Source organism: Puma concolor, chromosome B4 (assembly GCF_028749965.1).
Source record: "Puma concolor isolate L17-30 chromosome B4, mPumCon1.1.hap2, whole genome shotgun sequence".
NCBI classification, from domain to species: Eukaryota; Metazoa; Chordata; class Mammalia; order Carnivora; family Felidae; genus Puma; species Puma concolor.
The window spans coordinates 130,171,333-130,194,766 of NC_141673.1; the positions used below are offsets into that span (position 1 = coordinate 130,171,333).

General features: G+C 41.5%; 1 protein-coding gene and 1 long non-coding RNA gene across 3 annotated transcripts in view; one reads left to right on the forward strand and one right to left on the reverse strand.

The window, feature by feature from the left end:
- FRMD4A (FERM domain containing 4A) overlaps positions 1-23,434 on the forward strand; it is a 612,063-nt gene that overhangs the window by 73,685 nt on the left and 514,944 nt on the right. The gene's annotated exons all lie outside the window — the stretch shown is intronic.
- LOC147579503 (uncharacterized) lies at positions 7,150-16,817 on the reverse strand. Its single transcript, XR_015254011.1, has 3 exons — positions 16,605-16,817; positions 8,991-9,123; positions 7,150-7,921 (listed from the first exon to the last, which is right to left on the reverse strand). It is a non-coding gene; the product is annotated as an uncharacterized LOC147579503 (long non-coding RNA).

The following is a 23,434-nucleotide window of genomic DNA, read 5'->3' on the forward strand; positions in this document are numbered from 1 at the left end:
GAAACTGTAAGCTGGAGGTGCCTGAAATGGGCCCTCTCAAATGGACCCACAGAAGCATCTGGTGAGAGAGGGAGAAAAAGAAAGAGCTGCCCCACTGAGGACACATAGCTAAATTACATTACCAGTCGAGTAAGATTTGGCTTACTTAATCCAGCTCCCCGCCCTACCTCCCATCCCATCCTTGGTCCTGTGTGCGTTGAGGGAACAAAGAACAATGAGCAGCGTGATAAGGAAAAGACCACCATTCTCTCTCACCTTCTGCAGGTCAGGGATGTTCATGTGTTTATTCTGAGCTGGGAAGAAGCTTTTTTTTTTTTTAAGAGACACAGAGAGAGTGTGTGTGTGAGTGTGTGATTTGAGAAGGAGCAAAGGGAGAGGGACAGAGAGAATCTTAAGCAGGCTCTGCAGGGTATAGCTCGACCCCAACTTGGGGCTTGTCTCACAACCATGAGATCATGACCTAAGCCGAAATCAAGAGTCAGATGCTTAACAGACTGAGCCACTCAGGCGCCCTATGAAAGAAGCTTTAAATTGAATGAGAGATTCAAGTGCTTAATGAGGTTCTTTGGACACCAGAAAGAATGCGCAAAGCTTCAGATCTGTTCTGGGAAACAGATTCCCAGATCTGTTCTGGGAAACAGAAATTTTTCCCAGGGCTGGGAAAGAGAAATTAGAATTTTTTAAAGGTGGTAGTTTAAAAAATTATTTTCCCATTTTGCATCCTATAAATTCAGTCCATTCTCAATGTTGATTATACTTGTACAAAAATCTATATGAAAAGGTAAAGTTGTGTTGAAATTCCTTGCCTAATAGCTGAAAAAATATTGGGGTTGAACCTGGTTTCTTAAGTTCTTAGAAGAGATGCCCACTATTTATCTTGAATGTTCCTTGCTGTCATGTTTTGCAGGAATGATTAATAATAATGCCAACCCAGTTTCTCAGTCTTCAGTAGTAATAACGTTGACCAGAGCATAGGCAAAGACAATGAAAAAATTTTAACATGAGCTGAATCTCTGCTCTAATAAGAGAAAATATACCTGTGTCTTTTAGAGATGAGCGTATCTTTTCCTGGCCCATAAATGTTGTCAAAGGAATCTATTTGACTTAGAGCTCTTCAGATTTATATTTGGTTTTAATAAAAATTATGGATAGTAAAAGATTAATAAGGTAAGAACCCATGAGTCAACACTGATATAAATAAAGGAATAAACAAGTAAGTGAGGAAGCAGGGAATGGGTTTTCCTTATAGTAGGATGTTAACTAATAAATGTAAAATAAGTTAAGGAATTAGAAAAACGCCATCTGCCAGCCAGGATAGTGTTCATTGGTTTTAGCATCGTGGATCAAAGTTTGAGTAATGAAGGGATATTCATGTAGTCTCAGACTGTACATTTTGTTACAAACAGTAAAATAGTAACATTAGAGTTACCTGGCAGGCATCGTATTAACCAATGATCAAAGCTAACATTGCCAGAAATGGCACTGGTCAACAGTAGGTCCGCCTGATATCATGCCCTGACAACTCAGCATCACTTATGGAATGTTCTTGCCAGATGGTGTAACTTGAATCTCATTTTGAGGAAACAGTGGACAAACTCAAACTGAGGAATATTCTCTAAAATAACTAGCCTTTATTCCTCAAAAATGTCATAAAATACAACAACAACAAAAAAAAAGAATCAGAAACTGTTATAGATTATAGAGACTAAAGAGACATGACAACTGAATTCAGCACATGATCTGGGATCTTCTTTTGGTATAAAGGACGTTATTGGAACAATAGACAAAAGGGAAACCTCAAGATCTGTGGAGTAGATGATCATGTCGCTTCAATGTTCATTGCTCCATTTTGATGATTTCCTGTGGTTATGTAAGAAAACTCCTTGTTTCTTGAAGACACACTGGAGTATTTAGGGATGCATTTTTCTTTAAGTCAGTCTGAAAAAAATATGAAAGAGAAGGCTAAAGCAAATAGAACAAAATGCTAACATCTGAGGAATCTAGAAGAGTTTCTGATCATTCTTTTTTCCTATTCTTGACGCTTTTGTGTAAATCTGAAGTTTTGTCAAAATAAAATATAAAAGAAATAAAAATTAAAAATTACATGGTATGATACTGATGTGTCATTTTTTTTATTATATGTTTTAATAGTCATAATAATAAGCATGTATATATCACTCTTTGCCAGTCACCATTCTAAGTGCCCCCCCCACCACACACACACACAGTCACTTGATCTTTATCCTATGAACTAGGTGGTATTATTATTCCCATTTCACCAGGAAATTGAGGGACAGTGAGGTTAAATAATCTGCCTATAGTTACATGCCAGTAAATGGTGGAACTGGGGTATGAACTCCCAGGAATATGGATCCAGAGTCCACATAAGAACTCAGTGAATCATATTTCAAAGCTCATTAATACCACCTGGAAGCTCTTTTTGGAAGTTCTATTTGGAGTCTGTATTAGTTATGTAGATAACTAATCCATGTAACACATTACCCCAGAATTGAATGGCTTAAAACACCAGACACTTAATATCTCTCAGTATCTGTTGGTTAGAAGGTCTGGGAGAAGCTCACCTGGATGCCTGTGGTTCAGGATCTCTCAAGAGACTAGCTGTTGACTGGGGCTGTGCTCTCATCTGAAGGCTCGACTGGGGGGATGTTTGCTTTCAAGCTCCCTCACTTGGTTTTGGCAGGCCTGGATCCCTCACCACATGGCTTCAACAGATTTTCCTTGTGACATGACAGTTGGATTTCCCCAGAGTAAGGAAAGAGAGAAAGAAAGACAGAGAGAGAGAGAGAGAGACAGAGACAGAGACAGAGAGAGAGAGAGAGAGAGAGAGAGAGAGAGAGAAGATGCTTGAGATAGAAGCCACAATCTTAGAATTGAATCTCAGTTGTGATGTGCCATCACTTCCTCTGGATCCTATTTATTAGAAATAAATCAGTAAGTCCACCCCACTCTTACAGAGAGGGAATTATCCTAGGGAGTAAATACCAAGAGCTGAGAATCATTCAGGGCCATCTTAGATGCTGCCCACCACAGAGTTTACATATGAGTTGTGTACTTGTTGTTTTTGTTGTTGTTGTTTGTTCTCGTTGGGCATTATGATCTCTTGAAAGAGGCCAGTTTTTAAACATAGCCAGAAATCATGTGGCAGGGGTTTAGAATGGTACCTTTCTAAAAGTCAGTCTTGTTTCTACCTGGCAATGAATACAAATTGGACCCCTATTACCTTTTTCAGTAATTACTCCATTAGCTCTCCAGGTACTGGACATTACTCCCAGATACCAGCAAGTGACCGGCTGTGACTTTTGGGCCTTCCCCAAAGAGTGCTCATTCCTGTTCTGCTCACTGTGTCCATGTCTTCATCAACATGTCTTTTGCTGGATTAGTGGACTCCCCAAGGCTAGAGAATGTGCCATTTTTGCTAAATCTGTTACTTCCCACCTAGTACATGCCTGAGCCAGGGGCTGAGTTAAAAGAGCACTGGCTAATTCTCTAGGAGAGCTCGCTTGATTTTTGGCCATGGCCGAGGGTCTGACATATGGCCAAGTCGTTTGTACACTTAGTTGATTCTGTAAGACAGGCTTTTATACCTGTGCAGTTGTAATAGACCAAACAGATTTTGGACTTGATAACTTCCCAGGATTACAACCTTAATCTTTTCCCCTTAATTGGAAAATCCTTTGGCGGGGCAACACCTTTGTGAAAGTGGTGTAGGCAACAGTTTATGAACTAAGACACCATTTTCACCCAGGTTTTTCTCTTGTCATTCCATGTGGACACATTTCCTCTCTCTTTGCTGCCTAATTCTCACTGTTGGACTTCTTCTTTTGGAGGAGGCATAATGTTTTGGAGGAGAGGGTATAAAACAGAAAAATAGAAATAAAATAGCCATCTCATTTGATTCCATCACCCACTAATTAACCAAGTTAACATGTTGTTCTTCCTTTCAGTCCTCTTTGATGTATATATACTGTTTAAAAAGATGAAACTAGAATCCTATTATACAACTTCTTATTTTTTTCCTCTATTTCATGAACAGTAAACAAGGCTGCTTAGCATTTCACTGTGAGCATCTAGTTAGACACATTGCTCTTTGTGGATGTTCAGTGTGTTTCCAAGTTTTTTTCCCTTGAAAGTAATGCTATCACAATTTCCTTAGGCTGAATCATTGTAAATCTTTCTGATTATTTCCTTCAGATGATTTCCTGTAAGTGAAATGATGGGATCAGAGGAAGAAGTGAGAATTGGCATGGATTCTGAAAGCCGCTGGGAATTTCTGGAAGGGGAATTAGCTGCAGAAAGTGGACAGGAGGTCAGGGGCCATACTGGGGAGACCATGGGCAGTGCAGTCGGTGGTTCAACAGATGGCCCCCTAGCCTGCAGTCCCAGCTACATGTTATTCAGACACTAAGTCTTTGATCTTAGCGAAGTTACTTTCACTTCCGAACCTGTTTCATGATCTGTAAAATGGGATTAACGATGTTATATAAAATGGACCAAAGGTACAGGGGCTTTTACCAAAATCACCCCTTAGAAAAGAAAGCATATCTGGGGTGCCTGGGTGTCTCAGTCAGTTGGGCGTCCGAATTCAGCTCAGGTTATGATCTCCCGGTTTATGAGTTTGAGTTCAGCATCGGGCTCTGTGCTGACAGCTCAGAGCCTAGAGCCTGCTTCAGATTCTGTGTCTCCCTCCCTCTCTCTGCCCTTCCCCTGCTCACGCTCTGTCCCTCTCTCTCTCAAAAAAAAAAAAAAAACATTAAAAAAAAGAAAAAGAAAAGAAAGCATATCCACATATTGTAATCCTTACAAAGTGTCTCACATTTTGGGATACTGCCTTGTTTACTTTAACTGAAAAAAGCATGGTGTTGTCTAAAGGAAATACATTGGCCTGACATGAGTTCAATCAGTGCTGGTTTAGGATGCTTACAGAAGCTTCACGACAGAATCAAGAGCCAGAAAGGAGGCAAGTGAATCGAACACAGATTTAGCAATCGTTTCTGGGAAAATGACTTCCTGAATGCAAATATTGGATCTATTGTAAGCAAACCTTCTGAGGATTCCTGTAAAAGGCATGGAGGTGAATAACTACATTGCAGAGCTCGTGAATAGACACCTATGGTTTGAATAACTGGAACAACTGTCCTAATGTTATATTAATGGGTATTCGTGGCTTGGGATAAAATTTCCAGTGACAGTGTGCTACATCTCATACAACTGAGATGGAAATGAAAGTGACCAGTCGGGAGAAAGATGAACTGAAGGACTCCAAGTGTGGCTGTAGAGAAAAAGAACACGTTGGTGAATAAATTATGTAATGATTCGTAAGACCAGAAAAAAGCAATATTTCTACAGTAATGTATAATTCAAATAGGATGTGATTTTAAATAGGTATGCGTGACTGAATTAATAAATTAAATTTTATAAGTCATATTTATTTTAGCTCCTGTCCTAAGAGTTTATGTAGTTAACTGGATAACAAGTGGTATTCAGAGGGTCTTTTCGTTGGGTAAGATGGGTCTCCTTACATCTGGGCAGTCTTAATTGGTTATCTAACTCGTAACGTTGCGTGAGAATACAAACGTGACCTTGATGAGGTGCTCGGCTGTCTGCCTGGCCCATAGCGCATGCTCATTTAACACCAGCTCACGTTATGGGGGGGGGGTCAGATAGCAGATGCCAACTCTGCACGAGCACCCATAGAGGGGGGTGGGGGAGGGGAGACCAGGAGGCAAACTTACTTACTTTTATCATTTGGTTTAGGGTAAGGTTTCACCATGTACTGTTGCCTGTTTCCAAAAGTAATTTTTTTTTTAAACTCATGAAAATGATGTTTCGTGTGGGGACCCAAGAGAGCTTTCTGACTCCAGTGCCCAACGTGTTGTCCCTGGGCTGATCAGCCTCCATACCTCAGCCCCCCACCCTCCTCCAGCACCACTACTCCTGACCCTATGAGCCTAAGAAAGGCTCATGACTTAACTTCCTCCTCAGGACACAACCTAAGCTCTTGTGCATCGTCTTTGACAAACTTGTCACGAGAATGAGCACAGGGGTTATCATCGTCCTCATGTTACACCTTGGGTACTAGGATGCTGAACCTTTTGTGCAAGATCCTGTAAAAGGGTATAAGAGCTAGGAAGGTCTCTGCGTACCAAAGACTGTTCTTCTGGAAAGATAGTATTTATTTACATGTTAATAAAGTGAGGCAGAGAAATCGTTTCTTTAATCTATTTTTTTTTTTCCTGAGAGAGAGAGAGAGACAGAGACAGAGTGTGAGCGGGAGAGAGGCAGACAGAGAGGGAGGCGCAGAATCCGAAGGAGGCTCCAGGCTCTGAGCTGTCCGCACCGACTGAGCCACTCAGGCGTCCCTTGTTTCTTTAATCTTAAGGAGAAAGAACATTAGAGCCACTGAGGGGTTCCAGAGAATGACTCATAATTGTTCTTATTGGTCAAATGAGGCATGAATATTAAAGGAACATTATATTACAGTGAAAGAGAATCATAAGTCTGTGGTGTTTTAGCCTTAACTGCTTCACCTGAAAAATGGAGGCATAATATCTCCTTGCAGGGTCATTGTAGGATTAGAGATTATATATGTAAGGTGCTCAGTTCAACGTCAGGTTGTTTATTTGTTTTGTTTTATAGCAAAAATAGCCTAGGCTAAATAAACCACAGTAACAGTTTACTTTCCCTTTTAACGGTTTATAACTGCAAATATTTACACCTCATATAGTATGTCTACCCATACTTCTCACTTTATGCGTGTGTGGAATTTTGTCAGTGTTTGTGTGTCGCAGGAATGGAGGTGAAGTTCAGAGATGGTCATTTTTTTATTTGAGATTTTACTTGAGATTGATGTTTGATGCTACTTTTGTCACTGACCTGATTATACTTAGATTGCAGTCTCAGTACCGACTTTTCCCTTTCCCCCATTAAAAAAAGAAAACTGTGGTAAAGTGCTCAAAACATGAAATTTACCATCATAACCATTTTTAAGTAATTAGTTCAGTCACATTAATTACACTCACACTGCTGTGCAACCATCACCACCATCCATCTTGTAGGGAAGGAGAATTTTTCCCTTCTTCCATTCTAGGTTCTTTGGCTAGTCTAATAATCAAATGGACATAAGACAGATTAACAGTAGAAAAATACGTTTTTATACCTATGGGAGCCCAGTAAAAATACGAGAGCCAAAGGGCAGTTAGGTGATTAAGGCTCATATAACACTCTGAGCCAAGGAAACAGATAGAGGTCTGGGGATATAAAGAGGAGGAAAGCCATTCACAGGAAGCCAGAGGATATGTTATGCAGACACGGTTCTTAGGTAAAGCTATCTCTGCTAATAACTTTCTTCCCGGTACAGGACACCTTTCTAATGTAAATTTAGACATGTGAGGGGTAGGAAAAGAGCCTTTCCTGCATCTGCTGGGGTTTGATCGCCTTCAGCTCACGGTAATCCTCATGCCGAAGTCGCACATTTCTAGGGCGACAAATTCCTCTCCCCTTCAGTCCCATTTCAGGAAGCAGTGTCTCATTTCAAGAAGCGGTGATGCAGCAGGACTCCCAAAGTTAGGCCTATATTGTGCAAGCGACCAAGTAATTAATAAGAGACGTTTCTATAGGAACAAAAGAAAAACAAAGTTTTGAGTCCCAGGAGCTGCCGGTGGAGATTTCTAGATGTCAGGCTCGAGGCATCTTTAGATGGCGTGGGGGCAGGCAGTGGCAATCTGACGGATTTTCCTGGTTTGCAGTTTGAACGTCTCTGGTGATATTTTTGGGCACACCAGTAAAGTTCATGAGTGGCCCATCCAGGAGCAGGTGTGCAGAAGATTGGCTCAAGTGAGCGATTGTGGCTTCAGATTTTCTTTGAGGTTTGTATCACGTCATCTAGCTTCAGTTTACAGGACTTCAGGAAAAAAAAAGTAGTTTTAGTTGTCAGTGATTCCAAGTCAAAGGATTCCTAATCAAATTGGAAATGTTAGTTTGGAGATTTGTAGCTAGATGAGGAAACCAAAAGAATTGAGGATCCAGTCCAGTCTATAGGTAAACAGTAAAACCTCAAACACAATTAAGAGAACTTGAATCTAATATCCATACGTGGGTATTGTAGTTGCTGTTGAAACATTTTTTTTCTCTCTATAATCACCCTCATTCCTACCAGGGACAGCAGAATTAAAACTAATATGTTTACAAAGTAAGCCTAGTTTCTGTAAGTTTGGCCGGATTATTTCTAGAATAATAGAATAGTGATTGCAGCAAGAATAGTGATTGATCATATAGGCTCTTTTAAATCTGCTTTGCTGGAATTTTTCAGAAGGAATCACAAATTGAACTTTTAAAAGTCTCGAGGGGCGCCTGGGTGGCTTAGTTGGTTAAACATCTGACTCTTGATTTCTGCTCAGGTCGTGATCTCACGGTTTGTGAGATGAAGTCCCGCATTGAGCTCTGTGCTGACAGCATGGAGAGAGGTTCTCTCTCTCTCTCTCTCTCTCTCTCTCTCTCTCTCTCTCTCTCTCTCTGCCCCCTCCCCTCAAAGTTAACAAATGAACTTAAAAAGTCTCTCGAGTCTAGGAAGCCAAGCCAGGGAAAGTTGCAGACTTTCCCTGCAACACCTATAGATTTTGGTGAATTCCTCTTTTTTCTGAGACCCACAATATCCTGAGGTTCTTGCACCTGCCGGGAAGTCACCATTCTTACTCACCTTATTCGCCTGGTTAGGCTGATAGGAATCCTATAAGCAAGCACTAGGATTTATTTTTTCTAAGAGGCTTTATTGGCTCTAAAAAGTCCATCTTAGTTCCTTAAAGTTGTCTGGCATATCTGATTTTATGTACATTATTGTCAGATATAACATACCAGTCATATTATATCAGTGGCAGTTTAACCAATGTTTCCAGTTGTGTCTTGTTACAAGGAGAACAGATTCTTCCTGACCTTATGCAAATAAATATATTGAAATAAGATTACACACTCACTAAGAGTTTCCAAATTCTGTAGGGATCAGGTAGGGAGAAAAATTATTTCATCTCTGTTCACATAAGTACACTTTAACAAATGGCTGTCAGTCATAATTAGCTTCAGAAAAAAAGAGAAAAGTCTTCTTTACATCTGGAAAAACAAAACATTAAAGAACCAGCAATGTTTTAAACAAAAAGTCATAAAAAATATAATCATCATAGTTCATTTGGTCCCATTTAATTAATTCTTGTTGATCTTTCGTTAACAGATTTATGAATCCAGTTTTTTCATTGGCTTCATAAGTTTTTACAGAGTTCAATGGTACGATCTTAAAGTGATCAGAAGCCTGTACTTGGAATTCTTTCTTTGAGTCTCACTAAAGATCAAACACTTTTGCAAAAACATCAGAGTAAAGCAACAACTAAATGCTAAAAGACTTAACAATGGCCATGATTAAAGATCTGATGAGAATTCATTATAATATGGCTGACAAGGAAATTTGGTTATTTCTGTAATGTACAACATTTCAAGATAGTAACTAGAATTACAAGGGATAACATTCCAGGACATATCAGGTTTCTAGGCACTTTATACAATTTCTGGAACACTTTTATTAATAACGCTTACCCATACAATATAACCTAAGAATGTTTATCATCATTTATTTGACATTGCTTGCCACATGATTTAACATATCAAATAAGTCCAATTATCGTATTGTTAGAAGGAGAAAGAACAAATATTTTGCAGTGTTCTAGGGACCCATCTGGCAAATCTCAAAGTTAGTTCCAGGTCAAACAGACTTCATTTAGAATTTGATTTGGGGAAGTTTGTCGAATGTCAAAAGGCTTGGATACTTGGCTAAATAAGGATCACAGATGATTATGAGACAATCCTCAGTTATCTATTTAATCAAAGTGGCAATAAAATATTTCAAAGGCAAATACAAAAGGTTACATAGTCATAAGTAAAATCTAGCCCTTTTAATATTGAGAAGACTCAGTTCTTTTAAATAATCAAAGATCAGATGATGTCAACATGAAGCCCAGGAAATTACTTTGGTAAAACACAAAAGTTTTGTTTTCTAGACAGATTACTTAAGAAGTAAAGAAAAATATTTTATAATATATTATTATCAAGGGCAGACCAATGGTACAAGGAAACTTTGTTCTTTTTGCAGGTGAAAGAAAATTATTATAGTTTTATGTAAGTACGCTACTGATTTTAAAGCTTAATTTTATAACCCTTGTAATACACTCAGTTTTAGCCAACTTGACCACACAGGGTAAGATGCTCTTTTTTCCCAACTTATTTGATTTTTTCCTTTATTTCCGCCTTTCCCATTTTGAAATAACAAATTTTACTTTAGGACACATGTGCTTTCTTTTCTCTTAACAAAAATACATTTCCTTATTTCATATCTTTTCTTTGTCTAGAAACATACTTCTATCCCCTTTACATATACAATTCTTTCCCTTACTATTTTTGGTAGCTCTAATCACATATATTAATTGGAATACTTACCCCTTAGAACTGTTACACCAGCATTCTGTAGATTGGAAGGTTTATGAATATATCTCATAATTTCTGGAAACACATTTCTTCATAGCTCCATCCTTTAATGTGGCGCAAGACATGCTTACGAATAGACCCAAATTTATCTTTAGTTTTCTGCAATAAGAAGGCCCAAATCCATAAGGCTATGTTTAGTAACTAATGTTTCAGTGTCTTATTTGGAAATGATCTAGATATTCAATGAATTTTGATGGGGTTTGGGGGTGATGGTGAGGGGATTCGGAGCTGACAGCCAAGAAAGAAGTCTTGAAGATGTCTTTGGTGCAAAAAGGTGTTTTTATTAAAGCACTGGGACAGGACCCCCATGGGCAGAAAGAGCTTCACTGGGGTCATGACGGGTAACTGTTTATATATCTTCAGGTTGGGAGGGGGTTAGGGATAGAGTAAATTTCTAAGGAATTTTGGAAGCAAGGTTTCCAGGACCTTGAGGGGCTAGCTGCTGTTAGGAAAATGTCATTTATTGCTGTTTAGTAAAACCTCAGTCATGAGACCCTTCACATGTACATCAGGGGCCCATAAGCTTGGGGCATGATTGCCAGCATATATCTTGGGGGAGTTGAGATAAAGGAAGTCTCCAAAGGAATTTTTATATGTTAAAGTAGACTTACAGGATCCTGGGGGGTGAGGATAATGTTAAGCCAAGATTCCCTTTTGCCCCTAGACAAGTGTCATCATCCAGGCCGCTGAGCTCCTAGAGGGAGGTCACTCTGCCGGTCTCAAGGATTTGCCCATGGGCTGTAGGCAGTAAGGGAATTTAATGTTTCATTTGCCTTAGTTTCCCGTATTACCGTGGCAAACACTTAAACCCCTTTCCTTTGTTCTTGGGTGGCCAGGAGTGTCCAAGGAATATCACACATATTCCACCTCCTTCATCAAATTTTCTATCACTTTATTTAACTTAGCAAAACTTTAAGGTTTCAAGTTACCAAAAAGATTTGAGAAACTATTTTAAGTACACATTTCATAAAAACATAATTTGCTAAAAAAGTTTACCTAAAAATTCTTGTCCCACTTACATCTAAATCATGTGCTTGGAACAGTTATGTTTCGATTACCCATGAAGCTTCATGAGACACGAGACAAAGTCAGCCATCATCCCATTTTGCTGACGGATCCATAAGAGAGATAACATGAAGTTGATTAGCAAACCCAGGTGCTTATGTATCTGAATTATAATCAGTGTTGATAACGCTGAAGGCATACCTATTTTAATTAAACTAACAAACTTCCACCAGCTTTTATTTACCAAAGATTATCCCAGACTGTGTGGATTTGAAAAACATTTGGGTTTATATTTCTGGAAATTTTGGAATATCCAATTCTTATATAAGTACTTATTTGTTTTTAAGCCAATTAAATAGAGCCCTTTTACAAATTAATTTTGGCAAACCGAGACCCCCATAGCCACTGCCTTAACATTTTAGCCATGAGTCAGACGCAACAACACAAAACTCACCAGTTTACAAGAGAATAGTCATATCCAAATTTTATCTTGGCAGTTGGAATAAGTTAAGTTTACCTGTTGAGATGGCCGAAGCCCCATTTCCAAATACTACTCTCCCCCCTTGCTTTTCCCCCTGAAGGAAATAATGTCTCCAAAGTTTGCATTTCAATATTTGTTTTTTAATGTTCTACTTATTTTTGGGAGAGAAAGAGACAGAATACAGGTGGGGGAGGGGCAGAGAGAGAGAGGGAGACACAGAGTCCAAAGCAGGCTCCAGGCTGTGAGCTGTCAGCACAGAGCTCAATGCAGGGTTCAAACACGTGAACCACGAGATCATGACCTGAGCCGAAGTCAGATGCTTAACCAACTGAGCCACCCAGGCGCCCCTCCAAAGTCTGTATTTCAAAGAATGGCTCCTTGGTCCTAGAAAAGGGGAGTTTGCAAATCTACATTAAAAAGGCACAGAGAAAGTATCCAAGTTTTCTCCAAGATGTTTTTATAAAGGGACTGTTTTCCTTTTATCAGAGGTCTAGAGTGACTTAAATGTTAGCTTTTTTCTTAGCTTCAGGACAATTCTGTTGTTAATATCCCAGTATCAACAAGCATGTTCAGATGCATACGTGAAGTTAAGGGGACTGGTGAGGATAGACGAGATTCGAATTGCCTCTAGAGTCACATTTCTGGTTTTGTAGAAATTGGTTATTTCCCGTTCCCCCCCCCCCCCCCCAAAATTGAGTTGTAGCCCGAATGATATCCAAAGGCTGACCTGCCCATCCAACTACACTTCCTTTAATTTGCTTCTGTATCCCAGGAAGATTTCCAACAAGTATGGAAATCAAAAGATTTGTGTGTGTGTGTGTGTGTGTGTGTGTGTGTGTGTGTGTGTGTGTTCTAGAACTGTGGGATTTAATGCATTATGTCTTTTTTTTTTTTTAAGTTTATTTATTTTTGAGAGAGACAGCAAGAGCATGACAGAGGAGGGGGCAGAGAGAGCGAGGCAGAGGATCTGAAGCAGAGCCTGACACGGGGCTCAAACCCATAGACCATGAGATCAGGACCTGGGCCAAAGTCGGACACCTAACAGACTGAGCTACCCAGGCACCCCTAATGCATTATGTCTTTAAAGTATGTATAAAGTGTTTAACAGAAGTCTTCTGTTTGAATATACATTCCAAACTTGGGCCAGTTCAGCTTAGAGGGGAACCTCTGCCATGGCTTCTGTTTGCCCCTGAACATGAGCCTCCAGCTTAGAGATCTTTCCTGGTCATTTGTATGAGGGTCTGGGAGAGATTATGGCCCTCTGTTTTCTCTGTGAGAAAACAGGGTTTTTTCAAGGGGGCCGGCTGGCTTACCTGATAACTACCATATACTCATGGATGGGAACAATACCCCTTGATAGCCAATCTAGGTCCCTCTGAGTGGGGTTGTGAATGGCCACTAATCCTTTTAACTCCTAACTTCGGTAGGATCTTCTGAAAGTGGAAGTAAAAAGACTTTATAATTTATAAGATGTGCTGCTGTCCAGGAGGCCTGAGTTCTTTGCAGTGGGGAATCTAAGTAAGATACATCTGCCAGGGACATTGTATAAGAAGGCCTGAAGCTGTCCGAGCCTGATTATAGGGCCCTGGAAAGTTGGGAGAGTTACACGGAGCAGCAAAATGAGCCCTACCCCCTGTCTGGGGTGTTTCTGCTAAATTCACTTCCCGACTTACAACATTTACATGAGCACACTGTATACTGTGACACTGGAGATTAGGCTGGAGTGTTCTGTGTAAATCTCACAGGGAAAGGGAAGTTGAAACAGGCAGATGGGGCCAGATTTTGAGAAGAGGAGTTTATATTGGATTTTAATTTTTTGTTATAAGTCTGATTTCCGTCCTTTCATTTTGTTAAGGGAATCCCTAAGGCTGGCCATTATATTCCTTTGTGTCCACTTTTTAACTTGGTGTTTCCATAGGTACCAATAGGACAACTGTTTAGGATGGGACTGATATTTTTTTTCTTTTAAGTATAGCCAATTCAAAGGATCCATCATCTGGCCATTGATGAGTAACATATTAATCTCAATAGCAACTCAGTCCAATAAGCCTTTTACAGCTTAGCCACAGACATAAGAGTGTCCCAAAAGAAGGTGCAAAAGACACAGTCCCTGTAGCAGCCAGAAAGTTTGCTCCCAAAGATAGTCTAAGAAAGTAAAGCCCTCCTTCTGCCTCCAGTCAGAGTTGCTAATCTGTGACCCTGGGAAGGCATTACTGGGATGGGGCTTTTCTCGTACTAATAAAACAACGAAGATTGAGATGACATAAGGCCCTTATGGACCAGGACCCCCTATGACAAGTTCCCCCGAGAGCTGGCATGGTGAACCAGAGAGAATTGTGCTTGGAACTTCATGTAGTTGAAGCCCAGGTGTACAAATATCTGCACGGGTCCTTGCTTTCAATTCTTTTGGGTGTATATATCCTTAAGGAGAATTGCTGGAGCCTATGGTCTTTCTATTTTTAATTTTTTGAGGAGGTGAAGTATTGTTTGCAATATTGCGTGCCACTTCACCTTCCCACCGACAATGTCCCTTTTACTCTTTGCTCCCTGGCTGGCCTCTCCATGAAGGGCTTGGGAACATGAGTTGCTTTTCTCACATTATCGTACAAAGGACAGGGTCCCCTCTTGCATCCCGTCTATCACGACTTAATTTGGCATTTATTGCCTCTTTATCCTTGTTTTACTTGGTAATTTTGTTCAGAGGTCATGGGCTAGAGGCTTAGGTGTACATCCTTAAGAAGGACACGTGAACATGCAAGTTATCCTTTGTACATCTTTATTGGACTTTTGTCATTTTTTTATTACCGTTAATATACTACCTGTACCTATGGGCTATCTATCACTGAATTTCTCCAACATCCTTAGCAAGGACATGTAATAAATATTTGCAAAAGCTAATATAGAAATGCAGCCCCTTAGAGATTTGTGGGAGTAAAATTAATCTGGGGAATGTATTTGATGTTTGGTTAGTGTCTGATTCTTAGGTGTACTAGATGTGTCTGACTACATGCTGTTATACTGGAATAAAAACGCTTGGGCAGTATAGTGAAATCTACAGATGGTCTCCTCCACCCGGTCCGCTCCCCATGACTCCGAATGATAATAAATATCACCAGTGGAGTTCCTCCCCCGTTTTCTCAGTATTCTCTGTCCCTTTCGCTTTTGAAATGGTGGCGGTTTTCTCCACATCTCTCAGGTCCCCAAACCTGAGGGGGTTTTAATTTGCTAAGATTGTGTGTTTAGCCTGTGAGGAGAGGTACAGATGCCTTAAGGAATAAGAGAACAGATAAAGCAACAAGTTCTCCAGGCTTCTTTCTGATCGTCCCTTCTAGAGTCAGGCTCTTCTCCACCAGCATTGTCTTGGCATGTAGCAGCCCCCTCCTACCTGTGTGCTTACTAGCATTCCAAGACAAGCAGCGTGGTGTTGAAGCAAGCTTAGGGAGCCAAAGACTTTCCAACTATGGCCTTGCTTCCTACGTCAGCCAGAATCCTACATGGGTGCTCCCGGAGTCCTCAGGAAGCCGTCTTCCCATGGAAACGGGCAGAGATGCACCTACAAGTGGCAGTAGCTCTGTGATTTTATTTTATTTTTGCAATTTCTGTTCCTCATACCACCCCTGTTTAATTCTCCATTGATTTTTTTTTTGAAAGGAGAAACAAATCCCCTCCAGTACTCTGTAGAAGGTGATTACGATCACTGCTGAGGAATAAAGTAATTTTAATGTAAATCATATAAACTCTGAATGTAAGTATCTGAACTGATAGGGTCCTTCAAACCATTGCAATTTTTTTGTATTTCCACTCTTGGGAATGGAAGACTTTTTAAAAACCGAGACTTAAAAACAAACTCATAATTGCAATCTCTCTTATGCTAAATAGGAATCTTAATTATTGTTGAATAATCAGCCTCGCCTAAATCTAAAGGTTGTCCTAAAACCGCTGACAGTAGCAAAAAGCCTAGTAGTTCTTTCGAATGACAGGTTCAGATAGTTCCAACTGAGTCGCTATGGAGTTGTTCAGTACAAAGAGCTCAGGTCAAAGGAGAGTTTTGTTTGATATATTCTTTTTTCTTTGAATGGGGACTGACTGCCTATTTTATAAATATGGTGACATGGAATTAAAGTTTATATTATCTGGCCGTTTTATTATAGGCTGCTTTTAATATAGGCTCTTTTTTAGGGCTCTTTTATCATATACTTTGAAAGCACATCTTTTGGTGGGAGATATTCTGTGCTAATTAAACCAGCAGAAATCTATGTAGACTGAATTAATAGCCAATGAAACTGGAGTAACTGCTTCTTCATTTGCAAAATGCTGAGCCATTAGGAGGATCAATCAGTAGGGGGTGGTGTAATCCACAAACACAGACATGCATCTGAATGCAGAGTTGTTCCTTTTTTTTTTCCGTTTTGAAATGCATTAAGAGAAAAAAGCATCCCAGTGGGGGCTTAATAAAGGACTTTTTTCTTCTTTTTTTACTTTTATTTTTATACCAGGCTTCACAGTTTGGACGCCACTGTGAAGTCAACATTGTGAATATTAAGCAGGAAAGGGAATGAGGCCAAGCTGTTACCTGGTTGTAAGAATCAGATACGAACCTTTTTTCCATTGCCTGTGTGGAAGGTGTGATATGCTCAGAATGACCATTTTGATCTTGTTAAATCGGCAAATTTTGTAATAATGGTTAAGTCTTATGCAAGCACGAGGGGGGTTATAACTGGTATGGATTTATGATGGGGTTCTAATCTCCAGGGCATAAACTTGAACCTCCCTCAGGAGACCAAAGCTGTCCTGTTGCCCGGCATTAAACTAAACACGCTGGTGTTGCCCCTAACAACAGTTGCTAGGAGACCTTTGCCAGCATGTGGAGGGGAGGGAATCACTGCTGATCATGGCACTATTTATCATCATACACCAGCAGTCTTGTTTAGGGAAAGGCCTGACACACACTGACTGTGCCACATGATAGAAATATCATACACACACTGGGAACGGAAAGCATCTGGAAAAGGTCTGAGAAATCAGACATAGTTGTCGTGCGACTGATATCTCATCCTGTGTGGTTTCTGACTGTGACTGCCAACACGGCATCAGTTGTATGACAGTATTAGATTTACTGTGTGACCATCCTGCCTCTGCTGGGGGAGGCTTGGAAGGGATGGGGAGGGGGAGTGGGCAAGAAATCATGACGATATTGTTGCTCTGTCCGTATTAGGATTGTAACTCTGGTAAAAATCAACACCTACCCTATATTATCAATGTGCAGCCCAAGTAAGGATATATTTGGAGCCTTCTCTAAATCATGACATGATTTGATTTATAGATCATCAAATATCTCATGATGTAACTCACTTTCTGAGGCGCAGAGTGCCCCTATTCCAGACTAGTTCCTCGTGTGAAGGTATCACATGCATTCTAGCACAGCACCACTGTTCATGGAACCGATGAGCTCGACCCAGTCAGAGCCCAAGCAGGTGTTTCCAGGAAAGCACGCCACTCTTTGAGTTGAGCGACTGCTTGGAACATCATCTTTTTTTTTCTACTCTCTATCCCTGTGGCCAGTCTGTGCAATCACAGCTTGGGCTGGGATTCATGTGGTTGGAGTAGTTACACTGCAGACCAATAGAAACCTGCCTGACCCCACCCACCCTACTTTTATCAGCTTTACAGGAACAATTCTCAACGAGACTTTTTCTTTTCTTTTTTTCCAATTAAAAAGCCATTTTTAATGATAGCACATTAAGGTGGTGCATAAATTTATTAATGCCTGTAGTGTTCCACTACCAAATAGCATCCCTGCTCTCGAGGCTTCAACTCTTAAATGATCCAGCTATGTTACCACCAATGAAAAGAAAAAAAAGCATCTCCCGGAGATTTTTCTATGAATGTGCCAGATAATTAAAATGACAGTAGCTTCAGGGTGAAATGTTGTACCTGCCTTCCTGTGTTCTCAGTGTTAGAATTGCATTTTTGAAGACATTTTTATAGGTCACCAGGAGGGAAGAGTAGAAATAAATCAGTGAACAAAAAAATGTACATTTTGCTCAGAAAAGAAGAGGGGAAAAGCTATAGATATATAAAAGGTCCTTTGGCAAAGTGATGGGTGAGAGTATGTTATTATTTCCCCATGGAAGAAATAAAGTGGGTGATGATCTGACTTTGGGACAGACTATCTATCACATAGTGTTTCAAGCCTCCGGCTCTGGCTCTGTGATCAAACCTGAATTCATTTACTGTCGCTCCTTCTTGTTGCTGAACCACTTTGGGCAAGTTGTATGTATGTATGTATGTATGTATGTATGTATGTAAAAAAATTTTTTTGAAGCTTATTCATTTTTGAGAGAGAGAGAGATACAGAGTGTGAGTGGGGTAGGGGCAGAGAGAGAGGGAGGCACAGAATTCCAAGCGGGCTCCAGGCTCTGAGTGGTTAGCACAGAGCCTGACACAGGGCTTGACCTCACAAATTGTGAGATTGTGACCTGAGCCCAAGTCGGACGCTTAACAGACTGAGCCACCCAGGCACCCTGGGCAAGTGTTTAAATTTAGATGAGCACTCTTTCCTCCCATAAATTTAGGATAATAGTTATGCATTACATGCATACGATATACAAACACGATTAGATGGCACAAGGTATGTAAGGCCTTCAGTACAATGCCTGACACATGGCAAATTTGCAATAGATGACAGCCTTGTTTTCTGCTGTAAATTCCTGGGAAAGAAGATCTTAAGGCAGAACTCTAGAAGGAAGAATTGAGTGTTATTTGCATGCGGGGAGTGGTGATTCCTGCTCGCCTGTCCCATTAAAGACACTCGGCTGAAAGGCAGGTGTCCACGGCACAGACCTACCCCAGGATGCTGGAACGACATGGCCGGAGAACGGAATGAATGCGCCTAAAGCAGATGAAACCAAGGCCACATCTGCCCCACTGCTAGGAGAAGCTCAGAGGGACCCTCACCGGTAACCTTAGCAGAGCCTCATGGTATCCGATGCTCACAGACCCAGAGCAGATAATGGATTCCCAGAAGGGACCGGCAGTGGTCAACATAATGAATAGCATTTGCCCAACACGGTATCCTTTTTGATCCCAGCAATAGCCCTCTGTCACACAGAGGGCTGGGACTCTTTCCTTCCTCTTTCTCTCCAGAGAGAAATTGATCCTCAAAATTTGTGACTTGTCCCTGATTAAATGGGTCAACCTAAAAACTATAAGGCACAGGGCCTCATGCGTGTCTTCTGCCCTCAAATTCCACATCCTAGAGTCTTGACTTACTGGGGCAATGCTTGTGCCCATATCCCTGTGTCTCATTGGCCTTCAGTGCAGCTGTGGGGACAGTGCCTACATATGCCCATAAACTCACTTTAAGCACAAAACTTTGTTTTCTCTCTGTTTCAACCTGTAGGATTTCCCCCAGAAGCCTCCTGACCTTGACCTGACCTTGAAGTAGGAAAAGTAACACCCTTGGAGGCCACCCTCAAGGAATGGAGGTGGGAGTCAGTGGATAGATGCCCCAGGTTCTGGTCTCTAAGAGGACAGTTTTGGGAGACACTCTACTAGGCTCCTCAGAGGGTCCCCCATGAGCCTGAGCTGTTCTTTCCATAGTGGTAATCAGCTTAATCATAAACATTGGGTTTTTTTTTTGTTGTTGTTGGTTTGTTTTGTTGCTTTTGTTTTTTGGTTGTTGTTTGGGGTTTTTTTTGTTTGTTTGTTTTTTGCTTTTTACTTTCCTTCCTTCTGTTTCACTTGCCTGCCCTCTCACTGCTAATTCTTAAGATTTCCTCTCAGATAAGTTGCTCATACCTTGTATTCAGGGAAAACCCAAGCTAAGAAAGCTTTGTAGTCCTATAGCAAAAGAAGCTCTCACACCAACAGAAAGCTTTAAAAAATTGTTTTTAACTTAATTTATTCATTAAAAATAAATATTTTTGAGAGATAGAGTGCAAAGGGGGGGGGGGGAAGAGAGAGAGGGAGACACAGAATCCCAAGCAGGCTCCAGGCTCTGAGCTGTCAGCACAGAGCCCAACGTGGGACTCAAACCCATGGACCACGAGATCATGACCTGAGCCGAAGTTGGACACTAAACTGACTGAGCCATCCAGGTGCCCCTCACCATAGAGCTTTTGTAACCAGGAAGGACAAAAGTCATATCCTTAGGAAGGTGCCAGTTTAACATTCAAAGCTGCTCATTTTGTAAATTTGAGGAAAATGAAAAAAATTTATTAGAATTCAAAATTCAACTGGGCAAAAGGAAGACTGGTTTTTGCTGTGGTTGTTAAATGGGTTTGTCTTCCGTGGAACCAAGTGGCCTGGGTCCTCTTGGATTTGCTGTCCCCTAACTGCGGGCCTGTCCAAATGCAGGATGTACGGGAACACTGCTCAGGGCCCTTTTGGCTTCCATACAGTCCATTCCTTTTCCTGGGTTCACGCAGAATGGGAAAGATCTTCACCCACCCACCCTACCCCACCCCTGAAATCCCACCACAGAGCTCTGTGTGGAAGGCCAACAAGGGCCAGTGGAGGATCAGGGAAGGCTGAGCCCCCAGATCTGGGCACCTCCCCCTGGCTGGGCTCTCCACCATCACTCATATGGGATGCACATGGGATGTAGGGTTGGAACTTCCAGGTTTGAGGGGCACCTGGGTGGCTCAGTCGGCTGGGCGCCCGACGTCGGCTCAGGTCATGATCTCACGGTTCGTGAGTTCAAGCCCCACGCTGGGCTCTGCGCTGACAGCTCAGAGCCTGGAGCCTGCTTGGGATTCTGTGTCTCCCTCTCTCTCTGCCCCTCCCCTACTCACTCTGTCTCTCAAAAATAAATAAACATTAAAAAAATTAAAAAAAAAAAAAGAACTTCTGGGTTTGAGTTCAGGCTCTTTTCCCCATCTGCTATGTGGTTGTGAGCAAGCCTCTTAAGTTCTCCGGGCCTCGGGTCCTCATTTGTGAAAAAGGAGCTATGGTCCTAAAGATGGGTGTGTATACCCTCTGGGATTGTTGGAGGCGCAAAGCTGGATACGTACGTAGGAACGTGCACAGAAAACCAAAGGGAATGAAACAAGTGTTAGTTACTAATTTTTAGGAGGTGGGGAGGACGGATGGGAGAAACAGGGAAGAAAGGTACAAGAGTCCTGCTCGCTAAGTAACTTCCACCCCCTCAGGCTGCTGCTCCTTCCGCCTGACCAGTCCCATCCCCCCTCTGCCTCCAGCCCGCTTCTGCCTGGCACACTCCTCTTTTCCTTCAGGTCTTAGCCTAAAGGTCACTTCCTCCAGGAAGCCTGCGCTGACTTCTCCTCCCCTAAGACTCGGACGGGTGCCTCTGTGCCCTTGTGCGGCCCTGCACTTGACCTGTCACAGCCCTTCCTTGCGTGTGGTTTGTCTGCGTTCTCTACAGAGCGCCATGACGACAGTGTCTCCAACCACAGCATCTCGGTACCTGCCCCAGTGCTCAGCGCGCAGCATGCTCAAAACCGGGGATACACGACTAGCTTGAGAGTGGACGTGTTCTTTTCATCACACCCTAGTTGAGGTTTCGGAGACCCAAAATAGCTGGTCTGAGTCACCGTAACCTTGTTAGTAATTAAATACTACAGTTACCAAATTACCAGAAAGCAAAAACCACTGGGTGGAATATTTTTCTAGTAGAGGAACATGTCATTTATTTATGTGTGAGCATTAGAGTTCTTAACTAGTTAAGTTCAGAATGAGGAGCTCCAGCCTTTCCCGAAAGCTAAGGAAGCTCTAAATTGTGCATTCCTGGAGGTTTGACCTGCGGTGTAAACACTGCCTATCAAAAACATGTCAATATACGAAACAAATGCCATCAACAATTTATCAATGCGCTAAGTAGTAAACTTTAAAAAGTAAGTTCCCGCTCCCTCTAATTCACTAGGCAGGAGGAATATTTTTTCTTTATTTAGTGCAAAAGGCACAATTAGCATTATGGAAGTGAATGATGGAATCTTGAGGAATTTTGGTGGCTATGTCCTATGCATCTTCTAAAAATATCTGAAAATTTAAATTTGGAAATATTATGACTCTCTACTTAGCATCTAAATCTTTTCACGGATTCTCTTCAGGGCAAACCACACTGAGTGCAGTTATAGCACAGTAGCCAAGCTCTGCAGTGATTTAACACACACGGATGGTCTCTTGTCACTTTCACCGTAGCTCCTCTCACTGTGTGCATTTGATATGTACTGCTCCTAATGACGGAAGGACACCTCGTGGTCTTTGCCGCCCAGTGAAGTAACACAGAGTAAGAAAGGTGTGAGGTGAGTCATTGAGGCAGTTGATGTCACATTATGATCGGTGGGTATCGCTAAAGCCTGTGAAGGCTCCAAGTTTTAAATGGGTTAGGACTCCACTCCTATGTTCATTGCAACACCGTTCACAATGGCGGAGATGTAGAAACAATCCAAATGTCCGTTGACAGAAGACTGGATGAAGAAAATGTAGTATGTGTGTGTACATATGTACATGTGTACATACACACACACACACACACACACACACACACACACACACACTTACAGTGGAGTATTATTCAGCCTTAAAAAGGAAGGAAGTTCTGCAAGGTGCAACAACGTGGATGAGCTTTGAGGACATTATGCTAAGTGAAATAAGCCGGTCACAGAAAGACAAATACTGCATGATTCCACTTAAATAAGGTGTCTAACGTAGTCGAATCCGTAGCCTCAGTGGTGGAATTGTGTTCCCCATTGCTGGGGGGGATGGAGAAATGAGTTACCAATCAACCAGTATGGTTTCAGTCAAGCAAGATGAAAAAAGCTCTAGAAATCTGTACAGGATTGTACCTGTTGTCAGCAATTATGTATCATACATTAAAAAGTTTGATTAGCGAGTAAATCTCATAGTAAGTGTTCTTCCGACAATAAAATAGAGTTTAAAAACAAACAATCCTACCTCACGGTAGGGTCCAGATACGAAGCGTTGTAGTAATACTTGGGATTTGCAATTCCCTGTGGTTCTTCTTTATTTTCCTTACCAAGACAGAGAAGCAGGTTTAGAAGAGTAAGGAGGGTATCCGATCAAGAGCTCTGTGTTGGTTTAAGATGCCTGTTAGACTTCCAAGTGGCAATTATGCACGTAGTCAGATGTATGAGCCCAGCTTAGGAGAAAGGTCTGAAGTGGATAAAAATATTTGGGTGATCATCAGCATATCCATGCCGTCCAGAGCATAACCTGGGGGCAGTAATCCAGGGAAGGTAGCTCGTAAAGAAAGGAGGCTCAGCCAGGCACTCCAGCATTCAGCGTTAGCTAGGTATTTCTGGTGCGTCTGCCCCCTGAAACAACTCTGCGTAGCAGGAGAGCCCCCCTCAGAACTCAGGGTTCCTCTTCAGTGTGGGAAGAGGCCAAGGTGTTCCCAAGCACAGTAACCTCAGTACCTAA